At 34.5% G+C, this 12,997-nt stretch overlaps 1 protein-coding gene and 1 long non-coding RNA gene across 4 annotated transcripts in view; one reads left to right on the forward strand and one right to left on the reverse strand.

The window, feature by feature from the left end:
* Positions 1 to 11,222, forward strand: part of LOC140665183 (uncharacterized) — an 85,561-nt gene extending 74,339 nt beyond the window's left edge. The window contains exon 3 of the long non-coding RNA XR_012046565.1: positions 11,106 to 11,222. This is a non-coding gene — a long non-coding RNA (uncharacterized lncRNA). The remainder of the gene's footprint in view (positions 1 to 11,105) is intronic.
* Positions 1 to 12,997, reverse strand: part of Nmo (serine/threonine-protein kinase nemo) — an 86,521-nt gene that overhangs the window by 45,322 nt on the left and 28,202 nt on the right. The window lies entirely within an intron of this gene.

Here is a 12,997-nt window from a genome sequence, read left to right on the forward strand (position 1 = left end):
ATTGTAACGCATGAATCTCACAACAAAAGCGGTGTGTTTCAAAGAAAAATTAGCGCACCAAAGATGCGCGTTTTCCGCTGCTAAAAATAACAAAAAATGAAAAAATAATATAAAACAAGATCACAAAGAACTTACAAGCGATATCGGATTGTTCTTGAAAAGAATGGCGGTACTATTTTTCGTGTATTAATGTCTAGAAAGAAGGGGGTTTCGAGAGGAATCATATTAAATCATACAGAAAAATATCATATATATATTTCGAGGAAATTAATTTTAAATAAAATTACCAGAGGTAAATTTATCATGAATCAATTCTTATTGAGTTTCTTATGAAAATTTCAATTCTAATTTTTCCTCCATTTCTTTCAAGCAATTGTTTGAATTATTAAAGCGCGATATATCTTTATATAAACTTTAAACGTATATAAGAAAAGTAGGTAACCTTGCGAAAGGCACGAGAAACGCCCGGTGCACTTTATCGCTGCGTTTTTTCAACAAAAAAAGTTCGAGTTTGAGATCATTCCTTTCGTGAATCTCACTTATGCCCGATCCGCTAAATATTATTATTTTAAATGGGTGAGGAAAGAGATGTCTCTTCAAAGTCACGTGTATACGACAGATAAGAAGCGAGCAAGAGCAAAAGGAAGGGGAGGAGATTATCGATTTCTCGCACGCATGCCAATTGCTGTCTACGAACGGCGAGGAGCAAAATCTTTAGATCTTTTAGAAAATCTAAGGAATATAAAACTCCCAAGATGTATCCGTGGGATGAAATCTCGAGTAATCGACTAGGATGTGATAAATAAATATTATAAAAATTAAATTTAAATAAATATCAAAGTTTGTAAACATAAAAAAATTTATATTGGAATAAATTCTCCTATGCGTATAATTAAAAAGTTATTTACTGTTAGAAATCTTAATAATTTAAAATATCGTAACAAGAATTTTTTCAATTAATGATATTAGAGAAAGTATTATTTTTGAATAGTTGAAAAATTTTTATAAAAAATTTTTTTCGAAGAAGTTACAGATTATTAAACGTAAATTCTCGAATTAACGAAGGCAATTGATAAAAATTGCAGGACTGATAACATCAGACTCGATTCACAGAAGGTTATCGTCGGTCGCTGTTAGGGCTTACAAAAACACAAGCAATTGCCATTTCTTCTCATCTTGTGCGCGCGCGAAGTCGACAGCTGCTGTCAGCTGGCTCACCTGCAACTGCACCTGCGCTCGTTCGGCGTGTGTACTCACCTGCGTCTCATAAGTGACCCGCGGCGAGCGCGTAACCAGAGTAACGACTGTGAGATGAGAGAGAGAGAGAGAGAGGGGAGGGCGGAGAGAAAGAGAGAGAGAGAGAGAGAGAGAAAAAGGGCACGGAGTGCGAGCACGTTTAATAATATTGCACTTCCGGCTCCGCGTATATTGAGATAGGTCATAAAGGCACCGAGGATATGGTAAAGGTCGTCGGATTAATGTAAGTGTGTAACACAATGCGTTACGCATAATCGACCGACGGGAGTCGGTTGTCACGAGTCGTCGTTTGTCGTTTGGCGAAATTTATCGTTCATTGATCCCTTTACGCGTTATGCACTTGTGTAAATTGGCGTGCAATAATGTTTACGATATGTCGCGCCACTCATTAAGGATTATTATATCGTACATTGCACTCGATAACAAAATTATACGTATATAAAAAGATTTTATGTGTAAAAGATATTTGCAAAAAAATCAAAATTAAGGAAAAAAAGTGAATCAAATGAATCAATGTAATAAAAATTGTAAATATAACATAATTAAATAGAATATAAAAATTATATTGAAATACAATAGTTATGTAAGAAAAAATTAAAAAGGTAATTTTAAATGAAAAATTTAAGAAATGAGTCAAACTATTTTATATAGATAAAAAAGAGCTATTTTGTTAGTGATTTACATTTTAAAATTCATATTTTTTTTTAAGCAAAGTAAAATCTTAATTTTCCCGTACATTTATATTTAATTTATTCCAAGTTTAATAAATTAAACTATTTATTTTAGTTTTCTATTAATTTTGTCTGTTAAAAAAAGTGCCGATGCATTTGTTGATCATCGCGAACGCAATCCCGAATCGCAATGTAAAAACGCGCGACAAAAATAAATAAGAAACTCCTTGAGAAAATCCCCAAACACGTTGATATTCGGAGCAAACTGCTCAGCGGCGGTCTTTATTTCGCCATAGTCGAACAGACAGCCATAAATCAACTGAAATGCAGCTTCTTGTTTCGCGATCGCCGCCGGCAAAAGTTCGTCGTGAAACTATACGCGCCGCGATGTTTCTTTGCATCAAACCAATACGCTTCTCAGCTTCACTCTCGACAATACATATTTCCTTCATCGCGGCGAGCTTGTACAAACGAAAGAATATTACGAAGAACATCGCGGCATTAAGAAAAAAGGAGAAGAGAAAGAATTGACAACCTGCCTATTTGTTTAGGAGAGATTTTTTCTTGTTTTTTTTGCAGATTTGTCCATTGAAGTTTACAGCTCTTCGCGCTTTTAAGTAAATAAATATATCATAAAAAATTACCTTCAACTTTATATACATATTGTCAGAAAATTCTTCTTTGCTTATAATTTACGTTTAAATTATATTCTTAATAAATTGACATCAGTTGAATTAATTTAAAGTTACATTGCATTTATTCGTAATATATGTGTGTGTTTTCTTATATTATCATTTGATCATATATAATCCTTTTACTTCTGAACGTTTTTATAAGTCACAACCGCACTTGCAGTTGCAAATACGCAATGTTGTGCAATGCAATCGGGCGAAAGATCTCTCGAAAACATCTTGCGTTACTCGAAGATTTCCGCAAGTTTCACGGAATCGATCCTTTGAATATATATATATACGTTCTGGCGTAAGTGCCGAGATGTATTTACGCTCGCAAGCTCAAGCGGACGCGGAAGTTCCGTCCAACTAGTTTGAATTTAACAAGGAGAAACCGCGGTGCACTTCGGACGACGACGTGTCGTGGGACTTTGCGAGAGACAGAGAGAACGTTTGCGTAATTATCCCGTGATAGGTTCCCGGCTCAAAGTTAGTAGTCGCAGACTAGTTCGTTCTCTCAATGAGATACATATATTGCGCGTGCTTCGGAGGATCGCTCGTGGGAAATCTGGCAAGTGAAAAATGTGTGGTACGACATGGAAAATACTTCGTATTCATTGACATGAAAAATACTTGCTATTCGTGTTTAACGCTTTTCGGTTTATTCGCTAATGTACCAGAATTTGTCCAATTTTCATATTAATTGTCAAAGAAACATGTATTACGATTTGATATATTTTTTTTTTTTTACTGTAATAATCGCCCGTTTAAAATATTTCCCTCTCGTTTAATTAACTGAATTAAATTTCTTTGCAACATTTTTAATATTTTATCGAAAATTATTTAATAAATTTTTTATTAATTTTACTTCCATATTATTTTTGTATTTTATATATTTAAAAAAATATATATTCCATATATATCAACTAAATTTTCGTTCAGCAAAATCCTTTTTTTGTCGGTTTTTTTTAAAATTTTTTTCTCTAAATTTATACAGTATAGTTTTATCGCAAAATTTTATTTAAATAAATTTTTATTCACGAAATTCATTTAGCTAATATTTATCTAAGAGAGCCAATTCATTCTCTCTCTCTCTCTCTCTCTCTCTTTCTCTCTGTCCATGATATATTTGATGCACAATTTCTGGCATCAGAATCTCCTCTAAAATTTTTGCGAAGGAAATTTTGGAGTTTCACGGTTCGTTTCCTCTTCGATTTTCCATTCTCTGCTTCCGGCGGTGGATCAATTGATACCGTGGGGTTTCGATGGGCCACGGGTGAAACGTGACCCGGAGATCCTCAGCGAGAAAACTGCAGCTACGGGAACACGCTCGTCTTCGTTTCGCAGCACCTCGTCGAGAAAAACGACGCAAAAGCAGAGAGAAAGAGAAAGAGAGAGAGAGAGAGAGAGAGAGAGGAGGGAGAGGGAAAGAGACGGACAGAGAGGCGAAGAGAGGAAGAGAAGATCTGTGGAGCGAAACCGGATGGAACGCCCGGTATATCTAGATGATTCGCCTGCATGCTTCGCTCGGCGCCCTTACGAAACCGGATAGCAGCCCTCCGCGCACAGATAACTAATCTCTACACGCTTCGTTTCCACGAACCACCACGCTTGCGCTCTGTTGTCTTACCATTGTTGCTAAATGTACATCATTATCATTTAAACGCCTCATGCGCCATCGGAAGGCTATTTTCTATCAAGTCATCAGGCAACGATAGTAAATTTAACTGTACAAATCGAGTAGATTTGCAAACTTTCACGCAAACATTGTACATTTTCTCGGCGATTCGTCACGTTCAAATATATTATAATTTAACTCGTTCTTTGCCAAGATAAATCTTTCTACACGTACAATATATACGCGTTTATATATTTTATTTCCAATTCTGCTATAGGTTTTGCGCTTCGCATTAAAAGAATTTTTCTTTTCTTTTAATAAATCAATAAAGTTCTCGAGCTCAAATACATTGAATAATGTGCGTCATATATTTCGGTATGTCCTTGAGTAAAAAGGAAAATTATAACGAGTCATTATTAAAATAAACGATCGAAAAATAGCAACAATGTTTCCATTGTATATGGCAGCATTGTGTGTCAGGTTAAGGGTCGACCTTTCGAAAACCTTAAGCTTGTTTTTCAATCAGCTTTGAAATTGTCTATTGTTCTCCAAATGGAATTTCCGAAAAATATGGTTCCTTTCTCAAACCACTGAAGTTGAAGAAAGAAAGAAGCGCGGCGTTGTACATTTCACAGCGAGGCAATCGATAGAATTCGAGGTCGATTCGATAACCTTTGCTAATGGAGGTTCTCTATGGTGCCGCGCGAGAAGGAGACGTCAGAATCGCGGGAGCCCACGTGTCGGGGTCAACGGCATGTATAAATGAGCAGCGAACCGAACTGCAAACTATCATTTTAATCAGACATTTGGAAAAGAGAAGAAAATACGTTGGCTTTATCGACGTTTTCATTCTTGTCTCTTATCCTCCCAAAGAGTTAAGTAGTCGTCCGTTTTAAACGCCTTGCAATTAATCGAGAATGGAATTTTTTTTTCTCATTTGCCACTTGAACGCAAATTAATAAATATAAAATTAAGTTATTAATAAATATAAAATTAAGAACGCAAATTAATAAAACGAATAGTGTAAAATTTTGCAAGAGTCACATTCACTTTCTGCGGATAACAAAATAAAAATGAGATCAAACAGTTTGCGCAGATCTTAATTAATTTCATAAAAAGTAAAATAGAAGCGTCTCAGTAACTTCCTTAATTAATTTAATAAAGAAAGCTTTTATAAATAAATACTCACGGAAACTCAACTGCGAAAGCTTAGTTCTTAAAATCTAATTTAGTGATTTTTCTAATAAATTACGTTTAAAAGATTTTTATAATAAAGTTCGTTAATAAACTTTTCACTATTTAATCTAACAAGTCAAATCGCTAACAAATCAATTAGACATCCAGTTGCTCGGATGAAGAAGATAGATTTTCTAAAAATCCTGATTAAAATACATACAAAAGTTCGAAATGTCAACGCGCATTAATAATGAGACATTTTGCATTTTGGCGAGACATGATATGTAACCTAACACGTTTGGGACTTATCACGCGCGTCAACCAAATTTGAAACGATCGTTCGAGGTGCTCTGGTTTCTCACGAGCCTGTGTAACTTCATTAGCATCGAACCCTAGCACTAGTTCGCGAAACAATAAACTGATTCCGAAGACAAGCTAGATTAACTAAAATTGATCGTTCTTCCCTTTGGAACTCTCGAAAATTATCGAACGTCGAATATGATGACGAGATAACATATATGTATTAAATAGAATCAGTATAAATAATTCATCAAATCGCTTTAATGTGTTCTACTTTGAAATTGATGTTACAATCATGCGCAAGGTAGCTAAGTGAATATCAATATGTGTTGTATCTTAATATATGTAAAAGTCAACTTAATTAATTATCTTCCTTACCTTGTCGAATAATAAAACAAGGTCAAATTGTTTAAGGCAATTCGCAAATTTCTATTAATAATGTTATAAAGTCTTATGAAGAACTTTTAATTTCCCAGCTTCTGAAATTCTTTAAAGCATTTTAAATTATCGTTTACAATATCAATCCTTCGAATACTGATTGTTTTTAACGAACTTCTCCCGAGGAAATACATATCGATCTTCGACTCAAGAAAGCCTCTGCGATCTCTTAACCGGGGTTGGGGGAGGGGGGTGGAAGGAGGGGGGGGGGAAATCGATGATGATTCCTCTAGCATTTATTCGCATTGTTTTCTGTCACGAATGACGTCACGCGAAACTTGGATATATGTGCGCCTGAATATGCGGTTGCATGTGCATGCACACGTGTCGAACGGCGCGACGACGACGGGGAGGACAAAGATACTCGCCATCTGCGCCGCGACAGCTGCAACGTTGCGACGGATGCACGTGGGGGAGGGGGAAGGAGTCGAGAGCATACGCACACACACACACGTACATATATATATATATATATATATATATATTTTTATATATGGAGAAGGGGTGCCGCTCCCCCGTGTGTCGTTAATCTACTTCATTATATTTTCGCAATTGGCGCACTTCGTGCGTGCACATTCTCTTCGAGGTACTCTTTATTTAACTTCCAACCGTCATACGCCAGCCGTCGCAATTTTGCCGTCTCCTTTCTTTCTTTACCCGCTTTTTTTTGCCACGCTATGTTTATCTCGAATATTATCGTACACAATTCGTACGTCTTCGCGGTTAATAATTTAATATCCGTGCAGCAGTTATTCTCAGGACACTCTCGAATGCAATTTATATTGTTAGATAATACTAATTTTTTTTCAACTCTCTAATTATTATTAACACTTGAGTCTTAACGTCAAAACAATGCCAAATTATAACATGTGATACTTTAAATATATATATATATATATATATGTACATGCATAAATGTAATTTATAAAGATAAATAGATATTTATTTAATAAATGACTTATTTTCAATTGAGTTTCAGAGAGCTATGAGTTATAATCTGAGGGTTTAAAAAATCAATAGAAAGTAAAATATCTACTAATGCTTGCTGATCGCGCGCGGTTGAAGAACTCGCCGCCAGACAAAGACCTAAGCTGCGCTCAGAACCGAACAGAACGGACCTGTTTCACGACCGGGAGACCTTCGTGCATATATACATTCTCTCTCTCCCTCTTTTGTCTCTCTCTCTCTTTCTCTCTCCCGAGACCAGGCTGGTGCCAGATCTGATACTCGGGACGAGTATCGCCGCGGCTGGTCCAGGTCGCCTCGGCAGGAGGTTGCTGCGAGTCGCTCGAAGCAAAGGGCGAAGAAGAAACTGATCGAGAGCGAGATTATTTAACACCCGAGCTAATCCCAAACCACCCGCTATTTCTTTCTCTTTCCTGCAATTTCATTAAAAAAGTTAATAATAGTTTTATTTTCGTTAATATATCTTTGCACACCGTTTAAAATCGAAGGACTCGCGATCAATAACAATTAAAAAATATTATTATTTGTCTTTCTCTTAATTATCTTGAATAAAGATCCAATAATAAAAACCACATTTTTGTTTGTATTATGTATTTATGTGTGCATTTTTTCTTCACGGATATATTGGAATTTGTTTTTTTTTTTTCAATAAAATTCAAAATAATCATAATTATATTTTACGTATAATCGCGTTCTCATCAGTCAATCTCTCTGTGCTACATTTGGACTAATCGCGAATAAGCGAAATCATACCGTTTGATGTGGCTCATTACGCTCGTTTTGCATAGTGATTCAACTGATTTAATAGAACAATTCTATTAGGCTGCAATGACGCGCCCATAAATCAGCATCGGTTTAGCCACGCTCGTCTATCGGGCGTTACGTGATAAGATTTGACGAAATACACATTTAATTACAAATTTAAAATCAGATATTTATATAAAGAAATATACAGATTTCATACAAAAATATAAATATAATGGCATCGAAAAAATATATAGAAAAACGGAATAGAAAATATATAATTTATATATTATTTATTTTCCATTATTATATTATTATTATTATTATTATATATTATTTATGTATTATTTAATTTTCCACTATTCATACGCACAAACACAATGAAAATATATTCAATCTTTTACGTGCAAATACCCGGGTGCTATAAATTAAGGTATCACATACCCCGTTTCCTTACATCGCCCGGGCCCGTGTTCTAAAACCCCGTCGTCAATTTTTACAACGTCTTTTTCTTCGTCTAGCGCTCTTGCACGCGGGCGCGCATTCGAACCATCATAAATATTCATCCCGGCAATCCCGAACAAACTTTTGCTTCCCCTCTCTATCGCGGTCGGTCTCTCACTCTCCACACGCATATAAATCGATATTGGCATCTATCGACACCCCCGATCCCCGTTCACTTTTCAACAGCCGGAAATGGGTTATCTATTCGGCTCGCGGCCGTTCTTCCTTTTTCCTCGTTTTCGGCACGAGGTCCTCGGCTTCTTTTTCCTCCTTTTTTTTTTTTCGTTACGGTATATTTCACGCAAATCGACCTCGAAATTACCGCGCCATCTCCATTTGTTATTTTCTTCGACGGCGCGGATAGTTGGCGAACATATGTGTTATTAACCCGCAAATCGCATAAAAATTAATTGATTTTAGATAGATTTTTCTCGCGGAAAACAATGTTTACATGTTGTACTTTATTCCGATCATGTGTGACACAGAGTCGATAACCACTAATAACAATCTGGCTTATATTCAAATGTGATGATAATCAGATGAGTCTCCGAGAGGATCGCGATTGCGATATTAGTCCGTTTACCGCATAACAATATAGAGTCGCGAATGCGATCCGCGTAGTGTTGTGTTGATGAAAAATATTAATTAACGTTCGAATACTCGCGCATTTGTAATTCAGGCAGGCAGATATTTTACATCGTCCTCTCTTATCGGCCTTCGTGCTCCAATTGTCTCGAACAAAGTTCGAAATTCAAATGGGATCGCCGTTGAAAAAAATCTCCACGAGACGCTCAACTTCTCCAAAAGGATCATTCAGGTATACGACACGTGTAATATATCAAGTATAACATAGTGTCATTAATATCGAGATGAAACTTGTAAAATGTCTCTTATTGTTGACGTACAATGTCTTAATATTACGACAGTTTTTTCGGCTCTAATGTAAAATTTTTGTAACGAATCTGCTTATATCATAGTGATAATTATTCGCAGTTTATGGTACAATATATGTAAGTAGAATTACAATATTTATAGACAATTTATGAACGTGATGTTATAATTCATATGTGGTATAAGTTTTAAATAAGTTATAATTGTAATCCATATAATTTCACAAAATTGATAATGTATAACATTCCCTTTCTCTCTTCACGTGGTTACAGCTACTTGACCATCCAGAGATCGCTGTCGTATCTCGGTTTCTCCCTTCGAAAGTGCATCGTCGTCGCCTCTTAGGTTTGTTTTTAGCATTATCGAGCACGCGAGTAGCTCGCCGCCGCCACTCGAAGAAATTTCATTCTGTACGTAATCTCGGTCACGAATGACCTACATCCGCGCGCGTCAAAGTTGCGGCAACTTCCAGATAAGGAAGTACCGCGGCGACGAACTTCGCGCGAAACAAGGAGTTTCAACGAGTGTATTTCGCTGGAAAGGCCGAAAATCTTGAAAATCGACTACTCGACATTCTCAATAAACGGAACCGCGGAACATCGCGAGGACGTCCTACATCCGTGTCCTCGTCGTCTGAATAAAGCTACACAGAGTTAACGAGTTCCTTCCTTTACACTTTTACCTCTGAAAAGTAATATCTACAACCTACAATAATAAAGATACCTCTTCAAGATAAAAGTTTTTGCAGGAAACACTTGATAATATGATATGAATTCAATCTTCAATGACAAAAGAATTTTTCGAAGCGAAGAATTTTTCGAGCCAGCTGAGCAAGGATAGAATTTCAGCCTATGTTTCATTCATCATTTCGTGATTCGCGAATCGATCGAAGCAAGCGTGAAAAAGATCTCGCGTGTTTCGGGAGAGAGCTTCGCGTAATCGCGTTGAAGTCGATAAAATTCCAGACGCCGAAATAAAGCGGGATCAGAACGGACTTTGACGGGATTCGTCGGGATTTAGTGTCCCGGTTTTCTAAAATTCACGTAAATTTCGCTCTTGACGGGACTTTTGCCTGCAAAGAACTCTGACGATGGTCGTAATGTTATGAAAAGTCTCAAAAAGCGACATATATGTATACAATAATTTTATACCTCTACTTAATTTTTATACATGTATGGATATATGTACAATTATAAATAACTTTGTATTGATTTTGTAATATTATCTTACACAAACATTAAAATAATAAATGGTCAATGAAAAAAACATTCACATATATGTATATATATAAATAATACAAATTTATATATTGTACTTTTTAAATACTTTTATTTCTCTAAAAAATCACACAGTTATATTTTTTGCTTCTCCAATATTGCGTGTAATTTTCCAATCCAATATAAAAATAAAAAATACACTGTAAAGCGTGATATATACTTTGTTTCTCACATAATTTGTACATTTTTTTGAGTCAATATTTATATTCAAATATACACTTTCATAAACTTTCAACGATGATAAATTAATTACCATAATAAATCACAACTTAATTGCATATTATGCATATTAATCCTTTCACTAACCAATTCCTAATATGTAAAACACAACTATGAAATATTTGACTATTACTCAGGTCAATAAAAAATCGATATCGTCGAACTACATCATCGCGTCGTTGTACTTCAAACGTTTATTTAGTTATTAAGCAAATGTAGCACAACAAACACACGCACGCACGCGCGTATGCATGCATATTTATACCTATACGAAGCAAGACAATTATCGTTGAGTTTCGCCAGGCTAATTACATTAGCTTACAGTCGCGTAATTTTTTCGCTTGGCAAATGATTCTCTCTTTCTTTATTTCAGATAAGTGTCATGTTTCTCCTACTGTCATCTGGACAACCTGTACGCTCGAAAATTCAGGTAATATCAATTATGCACGAATATAGCACAATGTGTATTGATATATGCCATATAAACGGGCATTTCTTGCGATTGATGAATTAATCACAAAAGATCCGCTATCGGAAAGATTAGTTATATAAATTATTGGACACAGATTTCATTTAATTCAGAAACTTCACGCAACAATTATAGAATATCATTATATATTTCCAATTGCTATACGCGAAAATTCAGCGATGCTTTAATTGATAATATTAGAAAGTTATTAATATATTAATCATTGTTAATTATTGTATAAATTTTAGTAACATTATATCATTTGACGTAAAGTTTGTATAGCGAAAAATATGTTTGCGATGTAAATAGAATTTGACGTATCGCTATTTAATTTTTAATAATGTTATATGGCAATTACATACATATCAATGATTTATGACCTCAATGTTTTTATAGCATAAATTTTGTTTGTAAAAGTATTGTATAAATATTTTATAATTTTACATCACGACGCGTCAACATTCATAGTCGATAATATCAATATTTTATGCAATAAAAATTTGGGAATATGTTGCATCTCCTGGAATTAACCGAATCCGTGTGTGATATTGATTAGATTTTAATTGTTGCTGTATCAATATAAATACGATCGATGCTGGCTGCGGGATTATCAGTTATTCAGAGAATTAGAATATTACATTTCTCTCGATATACATTACATTGTCGGTAAAAATTTAACAAAAAATGTTAGTTTTATTGTTTGCAGATTTGCGCGGGTATAATATGCACACAGTGAATTTTATCACGTAATATATATTCATGGAAAATTCATATTTTTTTTTACCAATATTGACGTTAACCGATAATTTGATAAATCTTGATTTATAAATATATTGATAAAGTAAAAATAAATCCATTGATTAATCAAATATAATAGAATTATAAAAATTCATTATAACAGCTAATGAAAAGTCAATAAATAACTTGATAAATAATTTTTTTTTCAAATTCATCAGAACTGTAAAATAAATAATTATCGAATTGACCTAAAAGTACAAAAATCCATAATAACATACATGACGCAAGTAACTTGCTATTTTTTTTTTTTTTTTTTCATAAAAGTCAATAATGGAATCATTTTCAGGTAAATATTGCTTTATAATCAAGTATCATCATAAGGCAGTTATTAAATTGATTTATCGAATTCCTGATTAAGCAAAATTTAAAAATGTTTTCGTTTATTACACTGTGTGTATGTTTTTTTTTTCTTTCAATAAGTTATTTACCTTTTACACTTTTGTGATACTTGACAAAGTATGTGATACACGAACGTGCATATTATTTTACAAACATAGATCGTAGAAATAGTTATCAGAAGCAGTTGAGTTTTCTGAGATAACGGGGCGATCTTCCGCCTCCGGGCGATAAATTCTTAATTGCAAGTCGTAAACGCATCTTGCCGATAATATCGTGTTCAGTTCATAGACTTTCTCCGCTTTCGTGCGATAATGATTCATCGAATACGAGTTCTTTATCGGAATAATCTCAAAGTCAGATTATACAGAATGTTCCGAAATCATAGCTGCAAGGGAGATTGGACGACTAACAATAAGATAAGATAAAGACGAGACTAAGAGACATGACATATTATTTCGTTATCGATGGTTCTCGAGTTATAAAACAATCGGACGTCATAAAGGTTTATTAATTTAACGCGAGAGAATTTTCATTCAAAAAAAAAAAAAAAAAAAAAAAATAACATTTGTTGTGTAAAAAAAATATCCAAATATTTTATTTAAAAATTTTGACAGCAAATAACATATTCTTGTTAAAGATAATTTGTTAAGCGTAATTTT

This window comes from Anoplolepis gracilipes, chromosome 4 (genome assembly GCF_047496725.1).
Source record: "Anoplolepis gracilipes chromosome 4, ASM4749672v1, whole genome shotgun sequence".
Taxonomy (NCBI): Eukaryota; Metazoa; Arthropoda; class Insecta; order Hymenoptera; family Formicidae; genus Anoplolepis; species Anoplolepis gracilipes.